General features: G+C 35.2%; 1 protein-coding gene and 1 long non-coding RNA gene across 2 annotated transcripts in view; one reads left to right on the forward strand and one right to left on the reverse strand.

The window, feature by feature from the left end:
- LOC149690182 (uncharacterized) overlaps nucleotides 1-14,547 on the forward strand; it is a 29,989-nt gene extending 15,442 nt beyond the window's left edge. The window contains exons 2-3 of the long non-coding RNA XR_016383644.1: nucleotides 7,175-7,347; nucleotides 13,764-14,547. This is a non-coding gene — a long non-coding RNA (uncharacterized LOC149690182). The remainder of the gene's footprint in view (nucleotides 1-7,174; nucleotides 7,348-13,763) is intronic.
- Nucleotides 1-22,178, reverse strand: part of LOC149690183 (uncharacterized) — a 36,670-nt gene that overhangs the window by 9,608 nt on the left and 4,884 nt on the right. The window lies entirely within an intron of this gene.

Genomic DNA, 22,178 nt, shown 5'->3' on the forward strand with positions numbered 1-22,178 from the left:
GAAAAAAATAATCGTGATTTTTCATATGGGGGTATTTTTAAAATTAAATTAATGATGGTAGTTATAAATTTTTGATTGTATACCAAAATCCCCCCGGCCAAAATCCCCCCAAATCATAAGTAACGGACAAAATCCCCCCAATGTAGGACAAAATCCCCCCAAATCATTATAACAAGACAAAATCCCCCCAAATCAATATAACAAGACAAAATCCCCCCAAATCATTATAACAGGACAAAATCCCCCCAAATCATTATAACAGGACAAAATCCCCCCAAATCATTATAACAGGACAAAATCCCCCCAAATCATTATAACAGGACAAAATCCCCCCAAATCATTATAACAAGACAAAATCCCCCCTAATAATTATAACAAGACGTAACATTGTTAAATGATTTATAAAATATTACTAGCATAACCAAACCTAACCTAACATAACAGTAACGTTTTGGAAAAGGCGTAACATTGTTAAATGATTTGTAAAATACTACTAACCTAACATAACAGTAACGTTTTGGAAAAGGCGTAACATTGTTAAATGATTTGTAAAATACTACTAACCTAACATAACAGTAATGTTTTGGAAAAGGCATATTATTTGATAAGTCAATGATGCTAAACATTTATATTTTGGAAAAGGCCTAACATTGTTAAATGATTTATAAAATATTATTTGAGAAGTCGGTAGGATTTCGGTATGAGGTCAAAAATCATTTTAGAGCAAAATCAAGCACACCATTCGATAGAGCGTAAAATTTAGATCTAAAATATTCCCCGCTTTTTTCAAATTTCCAAAAAAAAAACCAAAAACATTTTTTGCAGTATAGGTGAACAAGGTCAAAAACAGTGTGGAAAACATCAGAGGGCCAATAATTTGGCACCTTTTCCAACCTAACCTAACCTAACCTAACATGACCTAACCAAACCTAACTAAACCTAACCTAACCTAACCTAACCTGACCTAACCAAACCTAACTAAACCTAACCTAACCTAACCTAACCCAACCCAACGTAACCCAACCTAACCTAACCTAACCTAACCCAACCTAACCTAAACTAACCTGACCTAACCTAACCTAGCCTAACCTAACCTATTCGGCCTCTTAAGTGAAAATGAACCCTAACGTTAAACATCAATATTTTGGAAAAGGTGGCAATTCTTATGGGGGATAAGACTTTTTTTTTGGAAATTTGAAAAAAGCGGCGGCCATTTTAGATCTAAATTTTACGCTCTATCGAATGGTGTGCTTGATTTTGCTCTAAAATGATTTTTGACCTTATTCACCCATACCGAAATTGTACTGAGAACTCAATGAAGCATAACATCAATATTTTGGAAAAGGCGTAACGTTGTTAAATGATTTATAAAATATTACTAACCTAACTTAACCAGACCTAACCTAACCTAACATAACAGTAATGTTTTGGAAAAGGCATATTATTGGGGAAGTCAATGAAGCTAAACATCAATATTTTAGAAAAGGCGTAACATTGTTAAATGATTTATAAAATATTACTAGCCTCACCAAACCTAACCTAACATAACAGTAACGTTTTGGAAAAGGCGTAACATTGTTAAATGATTTTTAAAATATTACTAACCTAACTTAACCAAACCTAACCTAACATAACAGTAATGATTTGGAAAAGGCATATTATTTGAGAAGTCAATGAAGCTAAACATCAAAATTTTGGAAAAGGCGTAACATTGTTAAATGATTTATAAAATATTACTAACCTAACCTAACCAAACCTAACCTATCCTAACCAAACCTAACCTATCCTAACCAAACCTAACCGTTAAATATCATTTGGAGGGATTTTGTCTTGTTTTAATTATTTGGGGGGATTTTGTCTTGTTATAATGATTTGGGGGGATTTTGTCTTGTTATAATGATTTGGGGGGATTTTGTCTTGTTATAATGATTTGGGGGGATTTTGTCTTGTTATAATGATTTGGGGGGATTTTGTCTTGTTATAATGATTTGGGGGGATTTTGTCTTGTTATAATGATTTGGGGGGATTTTGTCTTGTTATAATGATTTGGGGGGATTTTGTCTTGTTATAATGATTTGGGGGGATTTTGTCCTACATTGGGGGGATTTTGTCCGTTACTTATGATTTGGGGGGATTTTGTCCGGGGGGATTTTGGCTGGGGGGATTTTGGGTCACACCCAAATTTTTAACGGAACTTTACCAAAAAATTTTATTAAGTATAGAATTTAATATAGAATACAATTTTTTGGTAGTAATTTTTTTTCTCGCGTTTATTGAACTATTGAATTGAATTACTTTATTTTTTATTTAAAGGATATATGGGAGCAATTCGAGCATATAATCAAGTGCTAACAAATTATACCTATGAAGTGGCAAATTTTAAATTGGTTTGGGGTTATTCAAATTTTTCAATATTTTTGCAAGGGATTATTATGTATTCAATTGAAAGTTGGATGGTGTATTTCGCTGCTGCATTTGTGAATAGTGTAATTACCTCGACTGGTATTTTACATATTTTTAACCTTTTCGTACTTCTGTTTGAAAGCTTATACACAGAACCCTTTACGGGTGACTGGGTTTCGTCTGACCTGAGAAAAAATGTCATTCTGAAAGCTAATAAAATCTTAACTTTAATTTTTTTTTAATTGCAGGGCCTCTATTATGCCCCTAAATATCTGTATTTTCCTGTAAAGTCTTTGATATATCCTAAAATCAGTATTTAGTCTTTAAATCTCCTTATTTTCCAAAAAAACCACAGAAAAATGTATTTATTTAGTCAAACGTAGATATCTAAAATAACTGCTTCCGTAAAAATGTAATGAAAACTCGTCAGTCAAAACAATAATTTCTGTAAAAAAGACCGAAATAACTTGCGATTTGGTTGAAAATTGAAAATAAGAGTGATACAATGCTCTTAACTTCACTTAAAACTTGAAAACGTTTCAGTTTAAGACAATTTTGTATACTAAAGATGTCATTTAGTTTTAAAAGTGGTCCCTTTTTGGTTTCAAATTTCAAAATTTTGGTCCCTATTATTATTGTATAAAGTGCCTTTTCTCAATTTTGTCTTGAGATTTTGGCAGGAGCCCTGATAATCTCAAACTAATTTGAATTTTAATATCATTCGGAGCAGTTCGCAGGTATTTCCTTGATGTTTCACTATGCAGATTGATTTCATAATTAATAGAAGAATGCGTGAAAAATCACATAATTTTCCTTTAATAGCTTGGAGTTCGCGAACCCAGCCTTGTAAAACTCAACCAAATCACTTCCAGAACCTTAAGTTCTTCCCATAGTATTACTAATTTCAACCACGCAGTTTGGTTAAATTTATTAACGAATTTAACTGCATAAAGAAGAAACAAATATACGAACAAATAAACCACTATCTGAAATATATAAACAAGATTTTTTCATCCAGTGATGTAAATAGATCACTATTTATACTCCTTTAAGGCTTATAACATCAACGAATAGAAAACAAATTTGTTAAACGCGTAACATGTTTGCTAACAATTGAAGGTGAGCCAGTATTTTTCTTCTGTTTAGCTCTGTGAGAATAAACATTTGTCAGAATGATTCAAAACTTCTCACTCCGTCGCGTCGGTAAATTTTTGTTGGATCACAGCTCATGGTTCTTACCCCGAAATAACCTTTTATCATCCCTAAACTCAATAAAGCGGATATCCTCCAATTTTAGAAGAAGAAAAAGGTTTTGTCAGTTATAAAATGAGAAAAAGAAGCAAAATATTTTCCCAAATTTTATCCAATTTTCCGATACGTTAGCTTTATAATGGGCTAATAGGCAGTTTTGGTGGAAAACAAGGTTCCATTATGCATCGTAATATCTTCTTATACGTTTATTTTAGTCGCGTAGCACCATACGCCAACACACACAATGAGTGTCTCGTGTAGTGTAGGAACTGCCCCTAAAATCCAGTCAGAGTTTGCCAAATAATTATTAAAGCAGAAGGATGTAAATTGATGTAAAGAAAGTTTAGAGTTTGGGTTTTTATGCTTGAAAGTATGTGTTATCTTGGATAAATAAATAAATAAATAATCTAAGCTTTGTCTCTAAAAGGATGTTCACATTAAGACAGTTATTTACAGTTGGATCCCTTTACAATGCAAACTGGTTTCTAGCCCCTTTGCCACAGCTAACCGAACTAACTAATTTAAAGGCCGACTTCCACAAAAACGTATTCTAGCGAACTGAAAATCGAGCATGGAGCGCCCTTGCCGATTTTTGAATCCCCGCTGGGGGTTGCAAAAGTTGGAAGGGTTCTAGCTAACTGAAAACCATGCTATGTGGTTCCAGTGAACTGAAGACGAGCAATAGAAATCATTTTAATTTTTTCCTCTCGAAATTTAGCTTTCCTCTGAAGGAAATTTTTTATCGTGTATTTTCAGTTCGCTAGTACCACATTGCACGGGTTTCAGTCAGCTAGAACGCTTCCAACTTATACCCCATGCAGTGGGGATACAAAAATTGGTACGGTCGCTCCATTGTTAGTCTCAATGCTCGCTAATCAGTTCGCTAGAACCCTTTTTGCTGGAAGTCGGCCTTTAATACCGATAAATTGGTCAGTACAAGGAGAAATAATGCAATGCGGGATACTAAGGTTCAATATCCAATAAAAACAATGATATCTACAATTACTAATACTTAATCGTGATCAGTGACGTTTGTTTTGATCACCTTATATCGTTAACTTTTGGTAATACCTAACTACTAGAACTTAAGAAGGCTATCATACTTTGACTTAATGGTATTTTAAGCTTGGAATTAACTTTCCAGCTTTTATAAGGACGGCTAACCAAGCAATACTTGGTGGCACTCTCGGGGGAGTGAGTATAGCGCATGCCTCGGAAATTCCAAGAGAGAGAAAGAATATCTTGGAAATGGGAATAAAATTGGTCAACATGGCGTGAATCTGGCGAATTCGCTTTGTGAATGTAAAGCATATTGTAGTTTAAAGTATCTTACACCCTATTGTTAGTCAAAGCATGTTCCCTTCTTTTTGGATCAAGTGTTTGAGTTTGGTTCAAGGAAGGAATAAAATTAATGCGGATGAATAAAAATTATATAGGGCGGTATCGAATTAAACACTTAGACTCGCAGATTTAGTTTGATTTAAAAACAATGTTAGATGTATGTTGGTTGACCTTGGGCAATGAAGGCTAAATTTATTAAGCTTTATTGATTTCGCGCTTTAGTACGTAAATTCGATTTAGATGGCGTTGCATTTCCATATTTATTATCAGATTTTATAGCTTGTAAGAGGCAATAAAAATAAATTTTATAATTTGTATAAAGCAATAAAATACATTTTATAATTTGTATAAAACAATAAAATAAATTTATAACGAGCGCAAAATATTAAAATAAATTTATAACACGCCCAAAATATTAAAATAAATTTATAACACGGGCAAAATATTAAAATGAATTTATAACACGGGCAAAATATTAAAATGTAATTTATAACACGGGCAAAATATTAAAATGTAATTTATAACACGGGCAAAATATTAAAATGTAATTTATAACACGGGCAAAATATTAAAATGTAATTTATAACACGGGCAAAATATTAAAATGTAATTTATAACACGCGCAAAATATTAAAATAAATTTATAACACGCGCAAAATATTAAAATAAATTTATAACACGCGCAAAATATTAAAATGTAATTTATAACACGCGCAAAATATTAAAATGTAATTTATAACACGCTCAAAATATTAAAATGTAATTTATAACACGCTCAAAATATTAAAATAAATTTATAACACGCGCAAAATTTTAAAATGTAATTTATATCTTGCACAAAACCATAAACGCTATTAACAATTCACCATAACTTTTTACACAATATTGTTTTAGCATTTGCAATGCATTGTACCATTTACATCAAAACGGTGCGATTTCTTTGTACGAGGAAGTCGAGTTGAAGATGACGCCACTGGTCTTAAGTAGTTACATAAGAGTGGTTATGGTTAAATTAACTATCAGGGTGGCTTTCAGTAGGCCTATTGCTTTAGCAACCCGGATCTGCTTCTGTAGTTGTTATAATGTTCCAATTACTAGTCGAAAAGGAGGCTTGTGTCATTGCCTATGGATTACGATAGAGCGGGAAGGTAACCGGGGTGAATAAACATTAGCATAATGAAAGGGAGTATCGTCGCCACACGCCTAACCGTTCGAAATGAGATTTTTTTGAGCGACCTCCCGTTGAGACTAAATCCTTGGCATCATCTAATAATTTGTCATCCCCCCTTGAATTGAATTTTAACCAAAAAACACAAAAATTAATGTTTAATTTCATTGCTGGTGTCAGGGATATTAAAATATAAATTAATTTATACGTAATTTATCCGCGCGTGTGACAGTGGTGGTGCAAGGTGCAACGTCACCTGTAATAAATCCCATGAAATCCGTACTTTGCCGTATTAATAGTGGCATAAGTTTATAAGACATGTTCTATAAGGATGATACGACCTATGCTTCGTAAGGCTAGAGACTTACAGCTCGAGATAGTTCGAGAAAGACGCCAGAGTCGACTACATTCGGTTTTGCAGTCCATCTTCCTATTTAGCCTTTGACAGCGCCTCACCAGGCGTCGCTTTACTAGAATCTATGACGTTTTACTTACTTCATGACAAGCTCTGAGTAACTAGTAACCGGTGACAAACTTATGGAACATATCTTATTAACTTATCTTAGTGGTTATGATATGATCTGCCTTAGCACTTAGATTGCGTTTCGGGGCTGCTAACTTTGTAAAACGATGATGTTTCAATTCAGTTAGTAGCGCTATTTATTATGCCGCTCCTGATTATGCCAAATGGCCAACTAGTAGATGATTTCCTACGATTTCATCTAAACACCATCCCGCTTATTTACAGGTGGGTTCCTTTACAATGCTTCAAGGGGCGGTGGTTAGCCTCTATACCACAGCTAGCCCACATCGCCCTATACTAAGTATTACCGTTAACCTTAGTAAGTTCTAGTGGAATTTTAGAGAATTTTAAATATTCGTTTAGTAATACTAGGGCGATATTGTAGACCTTCAAAATTTGGATGGTTGGTTTTTAAGTATTTTTATGGTTTTATTAATTTTTCATTCAATATAGTATAACTAATTTCAAATCCTCTTTGTTTATTTTAGTCACGAAATTACCTTAACGGTTCTGTGATGAATTCAAGTCAGCTCTTATGGTCTAGATCAACAGTGGATCTTATAAAGAGTGTCACACAATTTGAGCCGCAGCAACAACTGTTCAGGACAACATGGAATTGTTTCTGCACACATTAGAGCAGTTTCAATAAGTACTCAAATAGGTGAGCTTAGATAAAGTTTGCTTTAACACTTGACAATATGCTAAATAAGCCTTTGCGATGATTTTGACCCCTTCATTTATGAACTTGCGTGATGTGATATTGATTGAGAATTTCTTAAATCAAAATCATGAAACATATAGTGGCGCCCAAAATTCTGATATTAGTAACCGTAAATCACGGAGTATTTCTTTCGTTTTTGACAATTTTAACCCCTTGCTCCCTTACGAAGACTAACGCGTGCCGAACCCGGTTGTTTGATGGCTAGATATTCCTAATTTATGTGATTGCAAAAATTCCCCAAATTTTTTTAAATATTTTTATTTCCATCATCATAAATTTATGATCTACCATTAAGTTTCTATGTCTGAATGGGTTCTATAGAGGTCTTTTCCCCTACAGCCTATGATAGTCTCACCTTATATGAGACACTACCCCTTCTCTTTAGTGTACTCTTAGTATGAAACACGAGAATTGAATAAAAAAACCTCTCCACGATTGCCGGCGAGGTTTATGTAATTTTCTCCCCAGAATCGTCTGTACAAGAGCTTGATCACTTATCAAAACAGTGGTAAAATACTTGTTCGTCTTTTTCCCTATTTTTCTTTTGGAACGGTATAGCGTAAGGGTGAACAAGTACCGCGTGATTCGTGTAAAAACATATGTCGAAGATAGAGTTAACAAAACTCCATGATTGAAGGAAAGGCCCTAAAGTCCTAAACCAAAGAGAGTTAGGCCACTCTCTTATATACTTCTCTTATTATCCACGAGCGGCGCTACCAGGGAAAGAAAAATCCCTCTTGGATTTTTGGGGCTGAAGGAAAGGGTAGAGGAGACGTTCCACCAAACAACTTCAGTTGGATACTTAAAGAAGATGATTTGCTTATGCCATCATGAAAACTAAATTTGATTGATTTGACATAAGATATGTTTGCTTTTGAAGGACCGAAAGATGGTAGCTTTGGCTTCTGGTGTAGTAGTTACTTTACAGAAACTTAATAGGCGTAAATTATAAATTTTAAACGATAAGTTATAGCGCGTCGGCTCGTTATGAGTTTCATGCCCCCTCGTTTAATGTTAATTGCAGGAATTTATTCCATAAAATTAAAAGGACCTTTCTGTATTTTATCGAAATTTGTTACTGGTTACTTTGAGGTTATCACGAAGTGACGTTGGTGAAACGTCATAGATTCTCGTAAAGTGACGCCTGGTGAGGCGCTGTCAAAGGTTTAGTACAGAATAAATAGGAAATAGAAATGGACTTCAAAACCGAGTGTAGTCTATTCTCTTGTCGTTCTCGAACCAGCTCGAGCTGTAAGTCTCTAGCTTTACAAAGTATAGGTAGTGTCATAGTTTTGGAACATACCTTATAAACCTATGACCTATAGGCTGCGGCTGCAGTTAGTTCATATTCATTTGAGAATGAAGTAATTTCTTCATAAAAATGTAGCTTTTTAAAGTCATTTCAATTTTATTTATTTTTTCTTGTGATCGTCGCATAATGTAACCGTAATTTGGAACGTTTTTATATTGAAGGTAAAAGTTTGTTTGGCCCTAAAAGGTATGAAATTTCTGAGAAATTATTCAAATTTTCCAATGGAAATGAAAAGGGGGGGGTGCGTTATTAACTCGTATATTTAGATTTAATTTATCACGTCAAGAAGTAAGAGTTGAGAAATATGTCCCAGAGTTTATTAAGAAACGCGTTAGAAAGTGTTTATAAATTTTTAATACCACCAACTGGTTCGAATCGTATATAGAAACCTTTACTGTATATCGTCATTTGGGTTATTTTAAATTTATTGCAATTTTATCAAGGTTTTAAATGAAATGCGTAAAGTTATTTACGAGCAGAGACTTGTGAAATTAATCGAATGAAGTGCTAGAAACTGATAAGAGCTTTTACTTCAAAACTAATAGCAAAGAGTCAGCAATAGACCTTTTCCAAAAGTCGGGAGTTTTTGTCTTAAGTGAAAACCATAAGTTTATATAAGATATGTTCTATAAATAAATATACTGCGTAATGTTAGAGACTTACAACTGAGAGCTAGTTCAAGAACGACAAGCGAGACTTGACTACACTCGGTTAAATTGAAGTCCATTTCTATTTCCTATTTAGTCTGTACTAAGCCTTTGACAGCGCCTCACAAGGCGTCACTTTACGAGAATCTATGACCTATGTCACTTCATGATAAGCTCCTGTTTGTAATTACTGACAAACTTATTGAACATATCTTATGAACTTATGGGAAACGTATGGTATGTTGAAACAAAGACTTTGATATGTCTTCAAACTAAAGGACTTTGGTGGACTGGTGACGTCTTTGGATCATGCCTTATATTCTGTCTAAACCCTTTATCGTGCAGACGATACTGCTGCCCTCTTTTAGAAACGGGTCTATTGTTTTTACATTTATAGTTAACATTTTACAAGATATTTCTAACCCAGCACCGCCTTCTTATAATGTCTGTGCGAAAAGTTTTAGTATCCGAATTGGGCGTTGATAATCAGACAGTCAAGACTTTTACTTAAAAGTAAAGGTCAAAGGGCAAATTTATAAAATGTATTCTTCATCTTCAGTTAATAATTTCAATTTGTACTGTAACAATTGTTATGGTAAAATGGTGCTAGTTACGTTAACGAATAAGTGTGTTTGCAGGCTCTTTTTAAAATTTTCCCTTAAACCTTAAAGAAGAGAGTGATGGGGTGGTATTCCCATACCTTTAACGTTGCCCCTGTACCCAAACCAACGGCAACGAAGTCCTCCCAGCATCCTCAGCGTTTAGGTAGGGTCGTAGGCTACAGAAACGTAAAGGATGCCCCCTATGTTTTAAAAATAGAAGCTAGGTCTCATGCAAACACAATGACGCTACGTGGCACCACTTAACAATCGCCTACCGAAGGGTTAGCGCGTGCGAAAGGTACACTGGGAGATTTTTGATTGCCGCAGGTCGCCCATCATCGTTTTTACTCCATCTTGCTTAAACTCTCTTTAAAATGCGGTCAGGGGTGACGCTCCTTTTAAACCAGTTTTAAAATTTTAATTACTTTCATAAACGTTCTTATTACTCTTTCGGAAATTCTTGCTTAAACATTAAAATAAATTTCAATTTGTCTGGTATGCTAAAACATTCCGTAAAAAAATTAACTGGGGAAAATCGATATAAATTTTTCATTTTTAATATCATTACCATATTTACCCTATCAAATTTAATGATGTTAAAAATGTATGGAAGACGGATATTCGGGGTTTACTGCTTACGTTAAAGCAAAGTAATGCATGCTCGAGACGTCGGATACCCCTTAAAATATCTGATTAGATCAAATTGTAGAATCTTATTTCGTTGTTGGGGAAAATTTGTATTTTTGAAGCTATTTTTACAAGTCCATCTTATAGACTCAACATGAAAGCGTTATTAACAGAAAGACAAATTACTCTGTTAGCAGACGCTTCCAAACATGGCGAGGCAGTAAATGCTAATTGTTACCTCTCAAAGAGACAATGAAGTGTCTATCACCGCGTTCGCTGTTTGCAAATCGGAGTAAGGTTTTCACAGAAAGCAATTTTTGGCTTCTATTCCCATCGTTAGGATTAGGATGTACGCGTCGATTGGCTAGGGTTACGAGAAACATTTAGCCTCCCAATGGCAGGCTTCCACCAAAGGTTCACGCAATTTCAGGTTTTCTTATCATTTACTGTGAACAGAAGTGAGATGAGACTAGAAGTACTGAGCTAACCAAATTCTTCACTCGGCGAAAGTGAATATTCTTGATAACACACCAACGGTTGGTCCTCTAGTGGCGGTTTCAGAATTTCCCCTCCAAAACGTGAGACGCTCGCGGTGGTAGACGGCCGAACTAGATTCAAGCACCCGCGTCCGTGTTTCGCCGCTTTAGGTTGAGGGGAAGGGGATAGGAAATATTTTTGGAACTCGACCAATTTTTTCCTCTCTAGCGTAGGCGCGATTGAAGCGGCGTAAAATCCACAAATTTGTTCACTAATGCCAGGATCTATTACCAATGCTAGAGCCCTTCACTTCTAGTCTCATCTCACTTCTGTTGTGAATCAATCGCCTTATATACCCTAAATTTCCAAAAATTGTTAAAGAGGCATAGACTTGAATTCAAACGCTAACTATAGCTATGTTTAAAATTATTTTAGGAATAAAGTTTATTAAGGTAAATTTATGACGATTAATATCAATTATGTTATTTTAATTATTTATGAAAAACCTCTTAATTGCGTCACTACTCGGAGAGGTTATGTTGGTTTCCCAACTTGTTTTGTAATAAGAGATAATTTTGTTTTATAATTTCCATTTATAAAGTGTATAACTGGGTTGTTTCCTTTAGAAACTCTTGGAACTATATGAAAAATATCCGACCCCTCTTTAGAGGAGGCCATACTGAAAAATTAAGGTTCCGGTTTTAGTTTCTTAGCACCTTTTTTTGAGGCGGCTTGAAAATTTCGGTTTCATGCAACCATCCATTTCTATAAACGCGATATTAATATCTAACAGCGGGGGTGTTGCCAGTCTAACCTTAACTTTATTCAAATGATCAAGCGGGGGAACCTAAGGGGGTTTATATTAGGCTGATTAGTTCTCGACGGGGTTTAACCTGATACCGCTGGCGTTCTCTATGGGTGATTTCAAAGTTAGCGGATAGCGAAGTCTAGGAGTTAATGAGGGATTAATTAAAAGTGTGAAGTTAAGTTGGAGCGACCTTTCAAGGTCACGTGTAGTTATTGCCGTGTATTTAGGAGGAATTCGATGAGGTCAGAGAGATTGCGGAAAAGGAGTGGAAAATATATCATTTTGAAACGTGTTCTTCGGGGATAGCTGATAAGGAAATTATAGATGTGATACAGATAATGTTTTCCACGACGAAAGGATGACACTAAGTGATGGGAACACCGCGACTCTTGGGCCATGATGACGTCAGTAAAAGGGTATTATCAGAAGGGGATAATAGAAGAAAGATGGCACTCTGTATCCTCTTAATACTAGTTAAAACATGATTCTTCCCAGGCTCATGCACTTTTTTGTTTGCTCTCCCGCTCATCAAACTTCAGATGGGCATCGCACCAAGGAGGTGCATTCTATAACTGTTTGGTACTAAATCCTCAGCAATCAACCCACAAACCTTGGTTGTCTTGACGTGGGACAAAAATGCACAAGCGCATACGCCTTGGCAAATACTTAAACGCTAATAGAGTAATGATGAGGGAACTATTTATCGCGTATGTGATTCGGTTTAGTAACTTTGCTATAATAAATGTAAAATGATGTTGGGAAGAATCATGTTACAATTACCCCGCCCGCTTTGTGCTGTTACACTTCTCTCGAAGAGAAGTATTATATTAGGTTTACTAAATTTGTACTTGCTACTCCATTCGCTGTTATCTCTATGCAATGGCGCGAGTTTTCCACCTAGGGAAATCGCGTCATTTATATTTTCATAAATATTTCATATTTTGGTAAACTGCCTTAACATTCTTCAAAAGGATAAACACGATGCCGACTGCAATAATATTCCCTTTTGCGGGTGGGATTTCGCCAATAATTTTTTCTTTCTGCTTGGCCTAACTACTTGATTAAACATGAAGATTCCAAGCACCTTCTCATATTTTGTAATATTTGACTGAGGGGGACTATTAGATCGTTTTCGATTTTATTTGATTTTCGCGACGTTGGGAGCACCGTTATTAGAAATATATGTTAATATTTGATGTGTAGGCTTAGCTTTGAAGACGAAATTATCTCTAAAGGTGGATGGATCAAAAAACCACCACGCACTTTTAATAGCAAATTACACTTTTTTTTTTATGTGCCTGATTAAATTCCCTCAAGGATCTCGGTGTGTTCAATTTTAGATTTCTTATAAATATTTTGTCTATTATCAAAAGGGGATATTAGAAGAAGGATGACACTCTGTATACTCTCAACCCTTTTTGTTTGTTCTTCTGCTTATCAAACTTCACATGGGAATCCTACCATGAGGTGATTTCGTTAAATGTTTGGTACTAAATCCTAAGTAATCAATACCCACAAACCTCGTCTTGACGTGGGACAAAAATAAGGACTCATACAAACCTGGAAATCTCAGGGAAATAAATAGTTGACAGAAACACAGGGAAAGCTCAGGGATTTTTTAGAATTTTTAGAAATTTCTGGGAAGTCAGGGAAATTTTTGAGGTTGTAGAACGTCCCTGAAGGGGTTGCTTCAACTTTTAAAAAAATCCACTCCTGTTGTTATTACTCCATTTATGGGAAAAACCAGGAAAACTCAGGGAAATCGGTTTTCCAAAAGTTGTATGAACCCTGAATATGTATTCGCTACTAGCGTGTTTACTTTTAGTTTAATGTAATTATTATTCTGATGTTTAGCTATAATTAAGGAATCTTTTTAATTTCAGGTCTTTTCTTACTAAATGACGTCACGATGGACATTTCTTGGAAGGATCACGTTTGGCCATCAGCGAGGGATCAAGATTTGTGCGGTCTAGTGCACGACCGAGATGCACTGAGGTACGCGGGAGCTAAACAAAACTATTCTAAACGTCTAAAATGACGTAGCTATGGTTCCCGAACGCGTGTGTTTTTTGCGGTAGTTTTATATCAGGTTGCTTAAACTTTGAGTGAACTTTGACTTTCGTGGTGCGCGAAGTACGGTTATGTACGAGTTCATCGGGATTCCGAAAATTTTGGGTGAGTACATAAGTTGGAGCGCGAATAAGCAAACTTTAAGGTCAGAGCGCCGCGTCCCATAGTCCCTTTCCCAGTTGTCAGGTCAGAGCGCTGCGTCCCATAGATCCTGACCCTAATCCGCAAGTCCAATTGTAACTAGCGAGCAGTACCAAAATGTTGCGCGCGTATTAACAAAATTTCAGGTCAAAGTGCGGCGTCTTATAGTCCCTTTCCCTATAACGCACACATCTGGAACTCACGTGATCATGTCAGCTTAAATCATTTTAATGTAAATAGAGGCCGATCAAGTTTATTACGATCCTACATTGAACTTCAAAATGGTTTAATCGGTTTTCCAAACTGTTAAAAAATAGACACTTTAAGTCGCGTCGCGGGTTAGTTTTGAAAAGCAAGTTTAGCTTTGTGAACTTTTCGCGTGATAGGTTAGCATCGTGTTTCTGCGCGTTTTTGTGTGTGTGACATTTTTCACCATCTTTGGATTCGATCGTCGTTAAAATGTAAGTACCCATTTTATTATAATGTGTTTTTGTCGCTTGCTTTATTACGTCCCTGTGTTTTTGTGTCATTTGGTTAATTATGACGTCAGACATCGAAGCCCCGCCTATTGTAAATGTAGTATAGATTGTAAAGCGTGCATAAGTCTGGAACTTGTAAAATGGATGATAGGTCAGTGATATTTTAGGGATTTCACCAAACCAGGGAGTAAGGAACGTCTCTCCTCCCTGACCAAACCACGCGTCCACCAATTCAAAGTATAGGTCGAAGGTCATCAAGTGGACTCTGCTTAGCATCTAAACATTGCTAGGGATATTGGGGAAATATTTACAGGGACTTTCAATTAAATAATTTTATGATACTTCCTAATTTAAACCTTAAGTAAGCTATCATTACAGCGCTTTACATCCTAGCTACAATCACAACCATTATACAAAATAGAAGTAAAATTTAAAACAAACTTAGGTAGCTCCCTCGTTAATTTAAATTATTTCAAATTTGTTATTGGAACCCAGCCTATTCAGGGGAATGAGGGAAATTTGTCAGGTTTGGGTAACTTTGCTCTGAAAACCACTCCCTTTTTTATTACTCCATATATGGGAAAAGCGACACGCATTTTAATTTAGACTTGCCCTTTAAAGAGATACTCGCTATAGTTAAGAAAGCTCAAATTCCAAAATAGTCATATTTAGTAGCCTATTCTAACTTACCCGTAGTCAGTGTTGGGCACATTTATTTCGATATATCTTTTTACCTATCAAAATATTTTTGTTTTCGCCCCTATCAATTTTTTACCTATCAAAATATTTTTATTTTCGCCCCTATCAATATTTTACCTATCAAAATATTTTGGATTTCGCACCTATCAATTTTTTACCTATCAAAATATTTTGGATTTCGCACCTATCAATTTTTTACCTTTCAAAATATTTTGGATTTCGCACCTATCAATTTTTTACCTTTCAAAATATTTTGGATTTCGCACCTATCAATTTTTTACCTTTCAAAATATTTTGGATTTCGCACCTATCAATTTTTTACCTTTCAAAATATTTTGGATTTCGCACCTATCAATTTTTTACCTATCAAAATATTTATATATATTTATATTTATATTTATATATATTTATATTTATATTTATATATATTTATATATATAAATATATATATATTTGTAAAGGAGTGGTCTACGCACGTTGTAAAAAGAGAATTCTCGCAGATTCCGGGTTAGAGCTCTGAGACCTTACCGAGGTTTCCGAAGTATCGGATCATATCGGTATCGGTTTAAACTTGTATCGGCCCATCTCTACTAAAATTTACTCTCGCGTGAGTCGCGACGGCGCGAGTCGTTAGGCTTAGAAATTTGAAACTTGGTTTTTTCTCTCTCTAACGTCAGTGATGCCGTACTTGCGCACCGCTGATGCGTAGTAGCTACTAGTCGGCCTCGGGTAGACCTCTCTCTCCAGACCGCTAAATGGAGGTCTCTCCGTAATACCTTTGGCCACTCCTCTACATTCCTCCTCCCTGGTTCGTAGACCATCTTATGACCTACCGCTGCTGTATACCGGGAAGAGGGAAGGAAAGAATTCACTAAAATTTTATTAAATATATTAGAAATATCATTTTTGCTTTCAAATATTTTTAATAGGTAGCGATAGCTATCAAATTTAAATCAAATTAAATATTCTTAAAAACTAATGAATCAGGAAAAGTATCAAAAAAATTCCTTAGGAATCGGAACTTTCAAACTCAATTTTTCATGCCTATATCATTTAGGTTGATCTATCACTATCAAAATCGGTCAAATGATAGCTAGATTTTTTTCCAACTATCAAATAAAGTATCAGATTCAAAAAAGATATGATAGTGCCCATCACTGCCCGTAGTTTCTTAACAATTTATTTTAAAGTTGCGAAACTCACTTCATTGACCTAATGTATTATATTTAAAATTTAGCCTTATCTATCAAAAAAAAAAATATATATTTCTTCCCCAAAATATTGTTTCCAAGCCATTATAATCCAATCTTATACGTGTGTCCATCAGTATAATAGTTCAATTTCTCTCTAAAAGACTAAAAGTCACCAGGAAAAATTGTAAAATTCTTCTTGACCAATAGCCGAGTAATTATTTTAGGAATATCGAAAATAGGTAATAAAACGTCCATAAATGCCATTTTTTTTGTCGACAAGTATATTATAATTTCTTTTCTTTTTTTGTGAATTTAATATTTAACAAAATAGGCATGGATTCTTGGATTTTTTTATTTTAAATATAATCGAGATGGTATAATGAGACTTAATAGTACCAGGAACTTTGTGATGGAATAATGTTAAAGGCACCCATATTCACCTCATCATATTCCGCTTAAGCAAGCTCATCTTTTGTCGATACGGCCAATTAAACACATGTGTATATATCAGAGCCACGGATTTAAGACAGGCCGACCGGTAGACATCTGCTGCTTTAGTATTCAAATATAGTCTTTTGCCAAGATTGGACAGTGATTAAGGAATCCAATATTATTGTAACGCAAAACGGCTTGTTGAAGGGATGGTGAAATATCTTACAGTGTGTTTCTGGAAGGTTTGGCAGAAATTAAGGGAATGTTCTTTGGGAGATTTCGAGTCGAAAATGTGACTTCTCTGACATTTTTTTCCGTCTGAATCACCGTTTTCGAGTTGTAATTTCAGTATTTTACGTATGACCCCAAAATTTAATTAAGAAACTGAAAGAAAATGGTAATCTAATTATGGTGTCATCCCTAATCATACCTCGAAAACAGTGACCCGGAAGGCAAAATGTCATAGCACATTTTCGACTCAAAATCGCATGAAGAATATCCCACTTAATTTCTGACAAACCTTTCAGAAACACTATGTATATTTTTGAAAGGGGTTCGTTTGTATGTATGCTTGTTCTTTACGCGCAGTTTTAATTTGTTACTTGTTGAATTTGACCAAATTCAGTGGTTGATAACGGTAACAATTGGAGAAGGTTCATTATAAGTGGTATGGTTGAGTTGCACAAGGTTGCGACTCCATAGTTAAGCGTTGTTTTATCTTGAAGGAGAGAGGGATGGAGCAGAAACCTCCATGCCTATAATTTTACCCCTCCATCAACGGAACGTTATCGAAGTCCTCCCAGCATGCTCAGCGTTTCGGTAGGGTTGTACCGTACTGAAACGTCAAGGATGTCCCATGTGTCTTAAAAAACGAAGCTATAGTTCTCATACATACATGTACAATGGCGCTACGCGGCAGCACTTAACAATCGCCTACCGAAGGGTAGGGGCGTGCGCAAGGTACACATGAGACTTTCATTACCGCTCCATCTTACGTCGTTTCTCCCTGGTTTTACTGTATTTGAAAATGCAAAAGTGAAGAATTACTTTCTGAAAGAAACAACGTCATATCGAAGTTTCATCGTTTCTATGTTCCAAAGAATATAGTCGGGACACTCTTTCCTGTTTCCAGTCCTTTGGGAAATACATTGGAAACGCCGCGTAGCTTAATGTACCTTCAAACTTTAGCACCATCCGAAATTCCGAGGGGATAATCACTCTCAGATTTCCCATACATCGATAAACATTTTCGCCTAACCTTTAAACATAAATATCTAAAAATTTGGGAGACGTGGGTAAAAATCGTACATTCCGCTTGACTTGATATTTGTCAACTTAACGAGCAACTCAAACCTTGATTTACTAGAGTAGAAAGATAAAATAATGCCCGCTAATAACGTATTTACTCTACCTTAAATAATTTATTCAAATTGGGGACATAATCAGAAATTTAGGAATCGTTTTTGGACTCATAATCGCTTCATTTTGTGGTTGTGTGGTTTTTTGTTTGACAAGCTCTTGTTAAATGCGTGTTTAAAGTTGTTTCACGTGGATGTTTATTGTTTAGAATGAGTTCGTTGACTGGCCTCTCTTTAGAACTGACTTCTTGCAAACTAATTCGAAATTATTTTCTATTTAATTAATTGGCATTAAATATTTGAACAAATTGGTTATATTTGAGCGATATTAATCTATATTAAAAAGACTTATTATGTATCAAGATGTTACGTGTCTAGAATAAGACGTTCTGAACAGGCTTAATGGCTAGAGGGTTCGTGGACCCAACCTTAAGGACCTCAACCAAATTACTTCTAGTGTTTCTAATATCAACCATTCAGTTTGGAAAATTTTGGTCTGTGCATAAGAAAGAAACATACAAATAAACAAACCATTTTCTCAAATGTACTGTACGTATAAGCCACGTTTACATGAGACACTTTCAGCCGTTTTGATAAGGCTTACCTAATCCATTTTGAAAAATAATATTTGCATTTTCTCGTGAAAGATCTCTGCTTTTAACAGCATTCCTGTTCGAGCTCAGCAAAACGGTTGAAAAGTGTCTCTTGTAAACGCGGCTTTAATGATATCGCTCATCAGTATACTCAAAGGTCCAGTACGTAAAAGTTTGACTTATTAGGTGTTATCAGGAAACATACAGCCAATTGGAATAGTTATGTAGCAACTGTCTCGTAACGTATCTAGGCAGATTTTGTGAGAAAAGCTATAGACTAAGCATTCTGTATGAAGAATTTTACATGGCAAATAATCTATCTCGCTGCACGTTGAACCTTGACCTCGCGTTACTAAAATCCAATGGTATCACAATTAAGCCCGGCCCACAAAACCCGCATAGAAATTAACATGGGAGATATGTGGGCGAAATAATTCCAATTAACTTTATGTATTCCTAATATTATATAATCATTATAATACTTTTACGATTAGCAAAATTATTAAGTTTAGTTTCGAAAATAAATTATATATTTCAAACACCCAAAAAATCAAGCTTGACAACAACATTCATTGGAATAGGTCTAAACACCAAACAAAAGCAACGAATATAATAATAAACACCTGTTGGTCACTGGTTACAAATTCATAAAGTTTTCACACGCTCTGTAATCCGAAAACTTTTTGCATAAACAAAACTAGTTTACATAATTCACGAGCTCAATATAAACCCTCAATCAAAAGCAATGATCATTATCACGTTTTTGCTTTATATAATGTATATACTTATTTCGAAATATAATTTTTAATAGAGTCCTTTGTTTTGAATCAGATCATTGTTGGTGGGTTTCGAATGACACATTAAGTTCAAATAGAACCGCGATATGTGACAATCACGCCTTTTTGATATAAACTTGACAGTTTTAGAGATAATAACAAACTTTACGTATACTTATATCGGTGAAATATAATTACATTTTGTGGACTCAATTTCGAATGTTGTACTCTACAGGCAAGTCTAAAATGCGATAATGTTAAAGGAAAGCAAATGTCATTGAATTATGGTCTTAAAGGGAGCGTGAAGTGTTCAAAACGATTGATTTTACTTCGCTTTAAAGGGATGAGCAATGCGTTATGTGTCAAGAAGTCACGTGACTGCATAGCTTGGACTGAATCGACGCATTCAAAGAAAATGTCCATGCCCTTTCCAAATGCACTGATAACATTTCACTCAGACCCAATAGAACTTTATTAAAATATTCTTGACTGAACACTTCACGCTCCCTTTAAGGTGCTAAAAACTTGTAGAACATTCAGCTTGTAACGGTTTATTTCATGGTTTTTACCTCTCCGGAGAAGTTCTGTCATGGAAATGTTTGTGTGTCTGTAGTTACACCCAGAAGACTGCATTTGCAGTTTAGAAATCGCAGTAAACGCTAACCAAGTTGTAAATAGAATTTTCTCTAAAGCTTGAATAACTAATTATTTGAATTTTAAAGCCCGCAATTACTAATCAATAGAGAGTAATAGCTGCATATTCAGGTTGATAGTCCTCTCGAGTAGGAGAGGTAGTATTTGTAATTTCCCTACTTGTTTTTTAACCGTAACTTCTATGTCGTTAATTATTCATGAAAATTGGAATGAAAGAAATATTACACGTGCCGGGTTATTACTATTATTTTTTATAAAGTACGGAAGGATTCAGTTTTGAAAACTATAATTTTGCTTCGGTGGTAAGGTAATGGATGGCTTATTTAGATATGATTTCAAATTACGCCTTTACGTTTGTGCGGTGCAGCGATTAGTGTAGTTGCCAAGTGAGGAAACATAATCGCTTTGTTTTTGCTTATAATTGTTAATTATTTGCATGAACTAGTAGCAAAGGCAGCCGGCGTTACCCTGCAGGACATTTTTATCTCTTTTCGGACCGCTATTTTGAAAAATCGAAGCCCAAAATCCATAAGGCCATCTATAGGATGTAGGGAACCCGTGTACTAAATATTACTGAAATCCTTTGAAACGCTTCATTCCGGCTTTCTTTACATTTCTGGAGGCCATTTTTCAAGATGGCGGCGGATTGGAAAATCATTCTTAGTGCGTGCACAACGTCAGCCCTCTAGGTAAAGTGATGTGGGCTGAGCGTTGATTATCAGTCAGTCAGTCAGGACTTGACTTATACCAGAAGGGGATAATGGAAGAAGTATGACACTCTGTATCCTCTTAATACTTTAGTTATGTAACATGATTCTTCCCAGGCTCCCCCTTTCTGTTTGCTCTCCTGCTCATCGAACTTCAGATGGGCATCGCACCATGGGGTGAATTCTATAACTGTTTGGTACTAAATCCCCAGCAATCAATACACAAACCTTGATTGTCTTGACGTGGGACAAAAATCCACAAGCACATACGCTTTGGCAGATAGTTAAGCGCTAATATTTAGTAACTATTTATCCCGTATGTGATCCAGTTTAGTAACCAAATGTTCTAATGTAAGGAAGAATCATGTTACAATTACCCTGTTTGTGGTGCACTTCTCTCGAAGAGAAGTAGTATACGCTTCTGCTTATACGGATACATAGATTTACAATTTTGAAAGTTTATGCTTATTCTTATTGTTTTTCCAATGAAAATATTTCAATTGTAAAAAGGAAAATGTACCCATGCTGTCAATTTTTGTCTAGAAAACTATGCATTGCGAGTATAGTTTAAGTTCAACAAAAACATAATAATATACATCATATTGGGGGGAAAAACCAAACTTAATTTTTCCGTTTTTGCTTTTCACTCTCGGTTGCGAGACCAATATTGGGAAATAATAAATGCATTTCAACTGAATAAACTTAAGCCAAATTTATCGACACATGAGAACAAACACACACACTTACAGTATAAACACAACGATATTTAACATGTATGTTTGGAATTGGGCCAGTTATCTCAAATTATAGCCCATAATTATGCCCATGTTACTGCACAATATACATACACGATTATGGAATATTAGTTCGTATTTTCTTCTATAAACTCACGCAATATCGTTTGTTTTCCATAACACGGCGTTAATTGTTATACTTTGGGTCGTTTGTGGACTTGTTTTCTAAGTTTTAATTGTTTCAATAGTTATTTTTGGGAACGCCAGAAGGTTTTCCGAGTAGTTATATCCCAGGCTATAATTGCGGTTATGCGACTGGTTTTAATTATATAGTAAAATATTGAAACATAGAGCTAAGGAGCCAGTTATATTATTCCCATTTTCCATTTTTTTCTTGAATCTTGCGTGTTTTTAGATAAAGAAAACCAAAAGTTAACTATGACGATCAATATTGGATTTTTT

Source organism: Phalangium opilio, unplaced genomic scaffold (genome assembly GCF_054372755.1).
Source record: "Phalangium opilio isolate 3A_F unplaced genomic scaffold, DU_Popi_V2 ptg000031l_1, whole genome shotgun sequence".
Lineage (NCBI taxonomy): Eukaryota > Metazoa > Arthropoda > Arachnida > Opiliones > Phalangiidae > Phalangium > Phalangium opilio.